At 38.9% G+C, this 13,516-nt stretch overlaps 1 protein-coding gene across 3 annotated transcripts in view; it reads left to right on the forward strand.

Annotated features, from left to right (window-relative positions):
• Positions 1-999: 999 nt before the first annotated feature.
• LOC141148911 (interleukin-9 receptor-like) overlaps positions 1,000-13,516 on the forward strand; it is a 136,758-nt gene continuing 124,241 nt past the window's right edge. For all 3 annotated transcript variants that reach the window (XR_012245262.1, XM_073636775.1, XM_073636773.1), the window contains exon 1: positions 1,000-1,269. The gene's annotated coding sequence lies outside the window, so the exon portion shown is untranslated. The remainder of the gene's footprint in view (positions 1,270-13,516) is intronic.

Below are 13,516 nucleotides of genomic sequence, written 5' to 3' on the forward strand. Positions count from 1 at the left end.
ATCTGTATACCGTATCTATGGTGCTGATCTGTATACCGTATCTATGGTGCTGATCTGTATACCGTATCTGTGGTGCTGATCTGTATACCGTATCTGTGGTGCTGATCTGTATAAAATATCTGTGGATCTGATTTATATACCGCATCTGTGGTGCTGATCTATATACCGTATCTGTGGTGCTGATCTGTATACAGTATCTGTGGTGCTGATCTGTATACCATATCTGTGGTTCTAATCTATATACCGTATCTGTGGTGCTGATCAGTATACCGTATCTGTGGTGCTGATCCGTATACCGTATCTGTGGTGCTGATCTATATACTGTATCTCTGGTGCTGACCTGTATATCGTATCTGTCATGCTGATCTGTATACAGTATCTGTGGTGCTGATCTGTATACAGTATCTGTGGTGCTGATCTGTATACAGTATCTGTGGTGCTGATCTATATACCATATCTGTGGTGCTGATCTGTATACAGTATCTATGGTGCTGATCTGAATACAGTATCTGTGGTGCTGATCTGTATACAGTATCTGTGGTGCTGATCTATATACCATATCTGTGGTGCTGATCTGTATACAGTATCTCTGGTGCTGATCTATATACCATATCTGTGGTGCTGATCTGTATACAGTATCTGTGGTGCTGATCTGTATACCGTATCTGTGGTTCTGATCTATATACCGTATCTGTAGTGCTGATCTGTATACCGTATCTGTGGTTCTGATCTATATACTGTATCTGTGGTGCGGATCTATATACTGTATCTGTGGTGCTGATCTATATACCGTATCGGTGATGCTGAGCTGTATACTCCTGACACTATGGGTGGAAGCAAGTGGAATACAGGGGATGGAGTGGGTGGATTCTATAAGGGGTGGGGTTTATGGTAAGTGGGAGTGGTCAAAAAGGAAGGGTGGGGTCTGGCGCCCCCCCCATCCTAAAACTTCATCAGCTGCCACTGTGTAAAAGTATGTAAAAAGCTACTTTTCTAACCTTACCTTACTGTGCAAGTGTAGCATTGACAGTAACACATGAAGCTTTTAATAGTCATGTGTACCTCCTACTTATTTCAGAACTAACTTCTTTAGAAATTAGAAGACAAGTCCCTGGAGGAGATGTCAACTATTTATAACTATCAAATGATCGTAACGCCTCTCCAACAGGAAATGAAGCAGTGATTTTCCTGAAGATAAGAGTCTTCTAATATTTCTCACTCTGACACACACACAGAAAACTTTCACAATATTGGAAAGGACACTGACAGGTATGATCTTTGCATTTAATATTTCTTTACTTGCTAAACCCTTAAAGCATGCAGTTTGTGTTAAAATTAAAGCAGCACAACCTTTTTCTGTATTTCAAATGTAATATTTTAATTTTATCTGTAAACATGTGCCAATATAAAATAACTCAAACAACAATTTAATGTTTTTTAATTCTGTTTAAAGAATAAAATCTTTTTTATGTTTTTTTTTTTTTTCATAGCTTGTTGTATTACTTTAACGTTGGATGAGTGCCGGTTCACAGTCACTCCTATTAGAATGGTTCCATTGCAATGCATGGAGCGTGACTTGTCAGGCTGACTGTTTTTGTTTTTGTTGTATTATTGTCCATTTTGCAACTTTTAAAAATGATTTTGTATGATAACAGTTTGAAGGTATAATTGTATTTAACTGTCTACATACTGTACAACCATTAAAATGTGACAAAATGTTAATATCTAATAGATTTCAGTAGGTTAAGGTTTGATATATCTTTTTGTTCTGAGTAATAGAACTGATAAGAATATGTAAGAATAATTAGATGTGTTTTAGATTTGTGGGTTTCTCTTTAGACTTGTGTTGTTATGACGTAGATTTTTGCATAAACGGATAGTAGTGTTTGATTGTGTACCTTTCAAAGATCAATGATATCTATTTGAGTAGTCTGCAAAATGGTAATGAGCGTATGTACTCATGTACACTGGCATTGGATTCCTGAAAGTGCATGTTTTTGTTTTTCAAACTTTGCAGCATTTATAAAATTGTTTATTATTACTGAAAATAATGGACATCGCTGTAATTGGTCTTCACACAGGTTGTTTAGACTCTACGTGCACCTTATAGATGTGAATGATGAGATCTGCTGTACACTAGCAAACCGGCATGTGCCAGAATAGGTCAAACCACAGTGAGGATGCCTGTATTGTACTATATCTACACTACAGCACTATCTGCTCTCAAACAATTGTGAAAATAAAATTAAATAAAAAAAAAAAAAAAGAAAACCATTGCACTAAATATCAAAATTATAGTGTCCACATAAAGGCAACGCTATGCACATAAACTGTTACATTTAAAATCATATACAAATGCATATGATTAGCAAACAATAAATAAAAAGTTCCTTAAATTCCAAAGTCCCAAATACACTTTTTGAACAATTTCAGCATAAATCTTCACCTATCTACCAAGTGATTCATAAAATCAAAATGCCCTTTGTGATAAAGCTCCGCCACCTTCAGAAGATACACTATACAATATACAATTAGGATTATATAGGACATAATGTAATCCAAATCCAAGTTAATTCCACTTTGTGAACATCTCTCAACCTCCCTCCGCAAACGATCATCATTAGCAGAGAAGCATGAGACAATTTATTAGGGTATTACCACTTAAAAAAGTGCACACAGAACTATGGATAATCTGTCTGTGGATAAAATAAAAAAAAACATGCATCTTCAAGTGCAGTCATATTGCAATACGATGATGTCACTTACCTGGTCCTTTCCAACATGTTTCATTAATGAGACGTCGTTATGAGCCAGTGATGAAGTCATATTGATGAAACGTGTTGGGCAGGAAAAGGCAGGTAACGCCATGTGGGACTTTGGAATTTAAGGGACTTTTCATTTATTGGTTTTTACATGCACTTCTATATGATTTTGTATGTGACAGTTTAGGTGTAAAGCACTGGTTATGTGCGGACACTGTGTCTGTAATGTCTGTAATGTGCCTGCTAGCACAAATCCAGAGAGTATCATATATTTGTAAATCTCTATAAATACAGTACTGCACTTTACATGCATGGGAGATAATACCTTCACACTTTGTACACCATCACATCTACCCACACTCTTTAATCCTCAGTGCGCCTTGCTAATGTGTTATTGTAATTTTAAGGAAACATACTGAGTCAAATTGTTAGTCTTCCTTTGCTGACCTTCTTCTAAAAAGGACTGGTACCTGACTGTAATACTCTCGTAGTCACTGATCCAGGACAAGAATGCAGAAACTGAAGGCAGAACACCTGCTTTGTCTATTAAGATTTTCACTTATCAATGCCATATTATGGCTAGGATTAGTTATTCAATAGGACTTTATTTATTTGGTACAGGTGCTTATATAGCACCCAAAATGTACACAGCACTTTACACACAAACACATATATATATATATATATATATATATATATATATATATATATATATATATATATATATATATATATATATATACATATATATATATATATATATACATACATTCACACCAGTCCCTGCCCTCAAGGAGCTTACAATATAAAGTCCATGGAACAGGCTGACGGACCGGCCCCTGCCTCATCCTACAGCTGTACTGCTATCTATTTGTGCCTTACGTATGTAAGTGCTTTTGTAAGTGCTTTTTATTAAAGACAATATCACACTATATTGCTCTTCTGTGGCTCGTTCTTGGGGAGCCCAAATTCACAGATCTCTATGGAAGGAGCTGTGGTTATGCATCCTAGAGTATATTAGTTGGAAGATTTGTCTTACATTTACTATTTACTATTGAAATGGAGTCTGATTGATCCTTGGGAACAATCGATTAGAATTGCATGTGGCTTGGAAAAGTTCGATATAAAGGATTCCCTTCATTATATGCCTGGGGGTCACTTTGTGGCCGGAGATATCTGGTGAGCATATTTATATGTCACTTCGGGTGAAGCATTTTTTGATTGTGAAGATTTAAGCACATTGTATTCTAGAAGACACGGTGTTGGAGAAACATTATATAGAAGATTTGCATCACTGCATGATATAAAATATATTTATTTATATTTTATGTGTGTGCTGGACTGTGCTGACACTTTTATATGGTGTATTAATATCATTATATTCACGTTATCCTGTGTGATTCATAGTTCTTTGCGCCCATTTGTTTATTATTTCATGTTTATTATTTAATATAGAGTCCATAACTCACATTCATGCACACACATACTAGAGTCAATTTAGTCAGGAGCCATTTAACCTACCAGCATATCAATGAAGTGTGGGAGTAAACCGGGGGACCCGGAGGAAAGGAATTGTTAAAAAAAACGGAAGACGTTTCAGTACTTATCCAAATTGCTTCTTCAGTCCTCTAATTCATAGACACTGGGCAATGGTGGCTCTGTCACCTTAATTCAAACACCATTATGTCAAAAAAAGTGTTTAGACCAATGTTAATTGTCCAAAATATTACACCATTATATAATTATAGGTAGTTTTCACAAACCTTTACTTGTTTCATCATGTTCTTACACATTTAACATCTTAAGGTGCTATAAATGTACAGTGAAAACCATGAATGGCTGTGGAAAAATTATAATATACAATAATAACATCCAGGGCTTTTTTTCTCAGGGAATAGGTGCAGGAACTCTCCCGTTCTGAGTCACCCCTTGTCTCCACCCCCTACCCACCTCTGAGCACCGTATCTTGGTTCCACCCCCTACCCACCTCCCAGTACTGCTCCTTTTAGAGAATACAGAACCAAGTATAATTTTGTGGTGCTAAATAATTTGTATGGAATTTGTTATTGATAACAGTCAATTAGATTCCCCGCAGCTAGCAACAATAGTGCCCCCACGCAACAATAGACTCCCCCAGCAACAATGGACTCCACCCCAGCAACAATAGACCCCACCCCAGCAACAATAGATACTCCACACAACAATAGACCCCCCAAACACAACAAAAGATCCTCCCCAGCAAAATTAGACCCACAGCAACAACAACAGATCTCCCAGCAGCCAGCATCAATCGACCCTCCAGCAGCCAGCAAAAATAAACCTGTTCCTCAACAGTACATTCCTACCAGCAACATAAGACCACCCAGCAACAATAGATCTTCCACCAGCAACAATAGACCCTCACACAAAAACAGATCCCCACCAGGGACAATAGATCTCCCAGAAGCAAGCATCACTAGCCCTCCAGCACACCCTACACCCCTCTCTAGTATATACATTCACTGCTGGAGGTGCCGGAAATGCACCAGATTGATTCCACTGACAGCACAATTCCACTCCACTGGCCTCTCAAGATGGAACTAGTATGTGAAAAATGACCCCACAGGAGACATGGATAAAAGTTACATAGTTACATAGTAGGTGAGGTTGAAAAAATACACAAGTCCATCAAGCCCAACCTATGTGTGTGATTATATGTTAGTATTACATTGTATATCCCTGTATGTTGTGATTGCTCAGGTGCTTATCTAATAGTTTTTTAAAAACTATCAATGCTCCCCGCTGAGACCTGTGTAAGGGAATTCCACATCCTTGCCGCTCGTACAGTAAAGAACCCTCTACATAGTTTAAGGTTAAACCTCTTTTCTTCTAATTTTAATGAGTGGCCACGAGTCTTGTTAAACTCCCTTCCGCAAAAGAGTTTTATCCCTATTGTGGGGTCACCAGTACGGTATTTGTAAATTGAAATCATATCCCCTCTCAAGCGTCTCTTCTCCAGAGAGAATAAGTTCAGTGCTCGCAACCTTTCCTCATAACTAATATCCTCCAGACCCTTTATTAGCTTTGTTGCGCTTCTTTGTACTCGCTCCATTATACATCGCTTCCATACATCCTCCTGAGAACTGGTGCCCAGAACTGGACAGCATAACTCTAGGTCTGGCCAGACCAGAGTCTTGTAGAGCGGGAGAATTATTGTTTTATCTCAGGACTTAATCCCCTTTTTAATGCATGCCAATATTCTGTTTGCTTTTGGCATTGCATGCCATTGCTGAGCCTATCATCATCTACTAGGACCCCCAGGTCCTTTTCCATCCTAGATTTCCCCAGAGGTTCTCCCCCCAGTGTATAGATTGCATTCAGATTTTTGCCACCCAAATGCAATATTTTACATTTTTCTACATTAAACCTCATTTGCCATGTAGTTGCCCACCCCATTAATTTGTTCATATCTTTTTGCAAGGTTTCCACATACTGCAGAGAAGTTATTGCCCTGCTTAGCTTAGTGTAGTCCGCAAATATGGAGATTGGACTGTTTACCCTATCCTCCAGGTCATTTATGAACAAATTAAATAGAATTGGCCCCAGCACAGAACCCTGGGGGACCCCACTACCCACCCTTGACCATTCCGAGTATTCCCCGTTTATCACCACCCTCTGAACTCGCCCTTGTAGCCCGTTTTCAATCCATGTACTCACCCTATAGTCCATGCCAACAGACCTTATTTTGTACAGTAAACGTTTATGGGGAACTGTGTCAAATGCTTTTGCAAACACCAGATACACCACATCTACGGGCCTTCCTTTATCTAGATGGTAGCTCACCTCCTCATAGAATAATAATTCTAATAGATAATTAGATAGTTAATAGATTGGTTTGGCAAGAACGATTCTTCATGAATCCATGCTGATTACTGCTAATGATACCGTTCTCATTACTAAAATCTTGTATATAGTCCCTTATCATCCCCTCCAAGAGCTTGCATACTATTGATGTTAGCCTAACTGGTCTGTAATTCCCAGGGATGTATTTTGGGCCCTTTTTAAATATTGGTGCTACATTAGCTTTTCTCCAATCAGCTGGTACCATTCCAGTCAGTAGACTGTCAGTAAAAATTAGGAACAATGGTCTGGCAATGACTTGACTGAGTTCCCTAAGTACCCTCGGGTGCAAGCCATCTGGTCCCGGTGATTTATTAATGTTAAGTTTCCCAAGTCTAATTTTAATTCTGTCCTCTGTTAACCATGGAGGTGCTTCCTGTGATGTGACATGAGGATAAACACTGCCGTTTTGGTTACTGAAGCCCCCCGATTCCCTCGTGAAGACTGAGAAGAATAAATTCAATACCTTCACCATCTCCCCATCCTTTGTAACCAGATGTCTTTCCTCATTCTTTATGGGGCCAATATTGTCTGTTCTTCCTTTTTTATTTTTTACATACTTAAAGTGGTGTTCCGGCCGAAATTATACTTTTTAAATAAAAATACCCCTATCATACACAAGCCTAATGTATTCCAGTAAAGTTAGTCTGTAAACTAAAGTCTGTTTTGTTAGTTTATAGCAGTAGTTTGTTATTTTATAAACTTACAGCAGGCCGTGGCCATCTTAAGTGTGGGCATCTGAAGCCAGACTGTATTTCTTCCTGGATCTCATCCTTGCAGATCTTGCACATGCTCAGTGCAGCACAAGCAGTGTAATAGGTTTCAGGTCAGGTTTCCATAGCAACGGCAGTTTCAGAGGAAGTTGCCGCCCCTTCCCAGAAGGCATTGCAAACAGGAAATGATGCGATGGGCCGCGGCCAGGGAGGAGGAAGTGAAAAATGAATACAGCAGATATACAGTAGGTGCTGAGAAAAAAAATAAAAAAGTATCCAATTTGTTTACAGTGCACAGTTTAGTGAGGGATGCTGAAGAGTTGTAAAAGTGGGTGGAACTCCACTTTAAAGAATTCTTGGGGGTTTTTTTTGCTCTCCTCCGCTATGTGTCTTTCGTGTTCCATCTCATAGTGTAGTACTTTAATTAGTAGAATAAAAACAGCAGCAGCAGTAGCAGTTACACTCACATGTTAAAGTGCCTGGCCTGGCACTAGGTGTAATTAGCGTGTGCAAGTCGGCTGATCCCTTGAGGATGGCATGCGTTCCACGTCTCTCTCCGGAGGGCAAAGCCTAGTGTGGGGTGTCAAGTTAGGACCCGGAAGTATTGGATCCTCCGCTCTGACATATGTTTGGCCATGATTGGCGTCTTCAGGAAGTGACATCATGCCACTTCCAGCTTTTAAGTGAATGGGAAGGCTGCTATTGGCGAGACTCCTCCAAAATGGAGGAGAGGACATTACTGTAATGCGAAATCCACATCTTAGGAACGCCAATCTACACACACTGCCCACACCACACATAAAGAGCCAACCATAAAAAAAACTATTAAATAACTAATATATGGAAAAAACTTATAATCAATGATTAATCACATGATGAATTGATAAAAAATATTAATGCATGTGTAACATCTAAAACTAGATAGAACTCGGACCCACTTTAAGGAAAACGATCGGAATGGATACATCTCCACCAGTAGTTGCCATCACCCAAATTGGGTGAGAGCGAACCTGAAGGGCCAATTCCTCAGTATTAGAAGGAACTGTGCAGCAAAGAGGATTTTATGGCTCAAACCAACAAGCTTATTGGCAGATGCATAGAGAAAGGTATAACAAAAGGCAATTGGTAGCTACGAGGGAACAAGTTAGGCAAATCGATCGCCTTACCCTTTTGAGACCTAAAGCTAAGGACCCAGCAAGGGATCAGTTTAACCTTGCTTTTGTTTCAGGCTTTCATCTTCAATATAAAGAGGTAGAAATAATAATTAAAACACATTGGCCCATATTGCAAAAAGATCATACCCTTAGAAAGATCCTTCCCAATAAACCCAAGTTTATCTATAGAAGGGCCCCAGGGTTATACAAGAAACCTCCCACTTTTGTGGATTGTATAGGGTTCTATAAATGTAGGAGATGTAAAGCATGCAGAAACACTAGGGACAAAAGCAGGAAAGCTATTAGCTTTCCATCAGTGGTAACGGGTGGTGAATATGACATCAGACAGTTCATCACCTGTGACACAAGATATGTTACCTACCTGCTTATGTGTCTGTGCAACTTCCAATATGTTGGCAGAACCACTAGAACCTTGGCCAAGAGAGTGGGAGAACATATAGATAATATAAAGAAAGGGTTTAAACACCATAGTGTATCCAACCATTTTAGGTTGGTGCACAATAAGGACCCCTCTCTATTTAGGTTCTGGGGTATTGATACAGTTCGCCAACATTGGAGAGGCACTGACATGGCCAAAAAAGTGTTCCAGGTGGAGACACAATGGATATATAAACTTCACTCACTTCAGCCTATGGGATTAAATATAAATATTGATTTGAAATGTTTTTTTACCGATTATTGATTGCTGAATATACTAGGCCATCTATTTTAATTGGTTGTAATAGACTTTAAGAATAGGCCTCTGGGATCCCCAAGGCTTCCATTTAAACATACCTAATCCTTTTATCTTTTTTAGTATTATATATTATATCAGTTTTTCTATCTTATTCAGTTTTTACATTTGATTACTCCTATTTCCATCATTAATTTATTTTAGGCATGGATGTATTCTATATTTTTGGCCTTATGGATATCCACCACTAGATGGTGCTATCCTAAGTATTTCCTCCATTCTTAAGTGTGATAATACGAATATATCTGGTTTTAGATGTTACCCATGCATTATTATATTTTTTTATCAATTCATCATGTGATTAATCGTTGATTATATGTTTTTTCCATATATTAGTTATTTAATTGATTTGTTTTATGGTTGGCTCTTTATGTGCGGTGTGGGCAGTGTGTGTAGATCGGCGTTCCTAAGAGGTGGATTTCGCATTACAGTTCTGTATTCTCCTCCATTATGGAGGAGCCTCACCAATAGCAGCCTTCCCATTCACTTAAAAGCAAGCTGGAAGTGGCGTGATGTCACTTCCTGAAGACGCCAATCACGGCGAAACATATGTCAGAGCGGAAGACCCGTCCTAACTTGACACCCCACACTAGGCTCTGCCCTCCGGAGAGAGACGTGGAACCTCTACATTTTTAACCCTTTGTTAGGACAGGCAGTGTTCAAATCTAGTTACAATTGATAATATAGATCTGCCTGCACAGATATAATTATGGCAAACACCGTTGCTGAGCCCCCTCATAAAAAACAAGAACTATGTAAGATTTTTTCCTTGCTAAAGGGTAAAAAATAAAGCATCTAAAAAAGGTATACTACAATTTTGTATATCTTTTTTAATTTATGCTAAGTTAATGGGGAAAAAAAACAACAAATATAAAAGAGGTGTTATCCAAATGTGGCATGCAAATGTGGAAATACACTTTAGGTGTTATCCATGTTTCTGGCTTTGCTGCAGTTGATCAGTATTTTTGTAGTCTCACTTTTCAAACATTTGCCAAAATTGTTCCTTTCAGTTCTCCAGTACATGGTGCTGTAGATGTCTGCTTTATAAATACATAGTAAAGTAGTTACTGGTTCTGTATTCATTTCAATAACTGCCAAAGCATGGCATTGCAGCTAGCTTCACACTGAGCCCCATTGTGTTTTTCCCAAAATGTGGTAAAAAAACTGAAACGTCACCTATCCAGATTATGACATTTACTTTCTGCTATATATTGTGGTTGGATTGTGCATGTGTGCTACCTTGGCACATGTATTTTGTTTTTGATAAAATGCTAAGTTAAAGAAAAAAATTTATGTCTAGGTATGCACTAGCGTTGTTACATGTTCATGTGGTTTTTAGTGCGTTTTTGTAATGTGTTTTTGATGCATTTTCATGCTTCATGCTTTTTTTTGTAGGAGACCTTGCCAAAAATGCACCAAAAATGCACACATTTTTCATGTACTCCCATTGAAATCCATGGGGCCAAAAACAGACTATGCTGCACTAAAAGAAGCACCATGTCATATTCATGTGAATAGGTACCCTAGAGAATAATGTGATTACCATTGTTGTGCATAGCAGTGCAACAGCAGACACAGGAGAAATCACACTAGTGTGGACAGGGCCTTAGTGGGCCCCTCTCTCTTTAATCTCCATATAATAATGATAATAATTGTTTTCATAGCTGTTCCCTAACATTATATACATTAATTTCACCCAAAAACGATTTGACAAATGCTCTTGCAGTCTGCACAATTCGTAGTGTAGCCAGACAACTCTGGGTCACCGTTGTTTCTGTTGGAGGAACAACAGCAATCTGCTTACATCCAGCAGGTGGCACTGTAGTATACTAGTGTGTTATCTATGGTAAAGAAATCAGAGGAAGTACCATCCTTATTATGTTATATGCACTTGTTTGTGTTCTCTTCCTGTTCTATGATAAAAGGCATGTAATGTATTTCTCCATGAAAGTAAAGGTGTTCTGCTGCATTCAAGAAGCTTACAGCACATAATTTCAATACTCTGCAGGTTATGGGTCCTAGGCACCCAGGCACATTCAGACAAATCCAGACACTGGAGAGGATACTACAAGCAAACCCAGCAGCGCCCCAGGCACTGAAAAAAAGGGAATTCTGCAAGACAGTGAGTACAGTGAGTTTGTGAATATTGTATGCAAGCAGATGAAAGATGGCAAGTGGTTCAGATGTGAAGTTTGCAATTGCAAAGCTGAACAATGCCAATTACCAGCTGTGGAAGTTTAAACTGGATATTCTTTTTAGCATTGATGATTGGGGCAAGTGCTAAATACAGACAGACCCACAGACAAAGAGACGGAGACTGGGATAGGAAGGATAGGCAGGCTAGAGCTATCCACAAAAGAAACAGTCAAAACAGCCGCAAAGGAAACTGCATCATGGAGTGGCACCTTTAACCACTTCCTGCCAAGCCTATAGCAAAATGCTGCAGCACTGCTATAAACATGGGAAAATTGTGTTACTTTACAGGCAGACTAAGGGACCCCCCCCCAGGCACGATATTTAAAGGAATATTTAATTTTTATTGTTTCACTTTAAGCATTCTAAAAATCACTGCTCCTGAAAAAACGGCCATTTTAAAAACTTTTTTTTTTGCATTGATACATGTCCCCTGGGGCAGGACCCGGGTCTCCAAACACTTTTTATGGCAATAACTTGCATATAAGCCTTTAAAATTAGCACTTTTGATTTTTCATGTTCGTGCCCCATAGACTTTCATGATGTTCGCATGTTCGCACAAGTTTTTCATCTGTTCTCGTGTTCTGGTGCAAACCGAATCGGGGGTTGTTCGGCTCATTCCTATTGATGACATTATAACTTGCTTTGAACAAGAAGGGGATTACAATCAGATAGTTCAGAAGCTGAAACAAATTTTTGAAATCAAAGAGCTAGAGAACATTAGCTACTATCTGGGAATGCAAATAGAGAGAGAAGAAGATGGAAGTTATCTTCTCAACCATCTCAGAAAAGCTCCAAAATCTTAGAACTAGTCCGATCTTGGTCTAGTCAAAAGCAAGCAACTGTCGCTCTATCTTCAACTGAAGCAGAGTACATTGCAGCAGCACACGCATATCAAGAAGCAATGTGGATTTGTCAACTTTTTGTGGACATTGGGATAGACATGTCAAAATCAGATCCCATTTTCAAAGACAACCAGGGATGTATAAAGCTTACGCAATCAGAAAGGGTCAATCCTAGGACCAAACACATCGATGTCAAGTATCACCTACTGAGGGACAATTAAGAGCAAGGTATTATTGACATTCAATGCTGCCCTTCAGAGGAGATGACTGCTGATGCACTCAATGAGCCTTTGTTGAAAGAACATCATAGTTATTTCCAGAAAAAGCTGAATATAGATTGACAAAGCACATGCAGTTGAGAAGGGGTGTTGGAAGAAAAACAGCAATCTGCTTACATACTGTGACTGTGTATATGTATTATCCAGAAGGTGGCACTGTAGTATAATAGGGTGTTACCTATGGTAAGGTAATCAGAGGAAGTACCATCCTTATTGTGTTATATGCACTTGTTTGTGTTCTCTTCCTGTTCTATGATAAAATGCATGTGATGTATTTCTCCATGAAAGTAAAGGTGTTCTTCTGCATACAAGAAGCTTCCAGCGCATAATTTCAATACTCTGCATAACAGTTTTTGGGTGCTAAAGCGGCCGCATTGTTATAGTTAAATTTTTGCTTCACAGTAAGCTAGAAGGGATTTTTTCACATCTTTGTGATTTTTTGCAGTTTTATTATTTATACAATGGGCTCAAATCACTAATTTGTTTTTCCCCTTTAAAATCTGCGGTAAAATAGGGCATAGTGCTTTTACATTTTTTTTGCAATTCACTAAACAACATTACTAAAATACTGCATGTGCTATTTCTTTAAGTGATACGGTATTTTAGTAGTGAAAACATGCAGTATATTAATGCTGGCACCTGCGGGCGTCCTTAACAACCAGGAAATAGTCAATAACGGTTATTAAGGAGCCGCCACTCGCGGCGTCCTTAACAACTATGACTCATCTGCTGTCAGCAGGAGTGCTCGCTGACAGCAGAATGTAAATAAAAAGAGAGCCAGCCTAATTAAAAGAAATAAAAATGGGTGGCCCCACAATCCATACCAGGCCTTTATCTGAGCATGCAGCCCAGCAGGCCAGGCCACATGACCTCAACATGGGGGGGTGCTTTGGAGGGGGGATTCCACCTCCCTCCAAAGCACCTCGTTCCCATGTTGA

Source organism: Aquarana catesbeiana, linkage group LG06 (assembly GCF_042186555.1).
Source record: "Aquarana catesbeiana isolate 2022-GZ linkage group LG06, ASM4218655v1, whole genome shotgun sequence".
Lineage (NCBI taxonomy): Eukaryota > Metazoa > Chordata > Amphibia > Anura > Ranidae > Aquarana > Aquarana catesbeiana.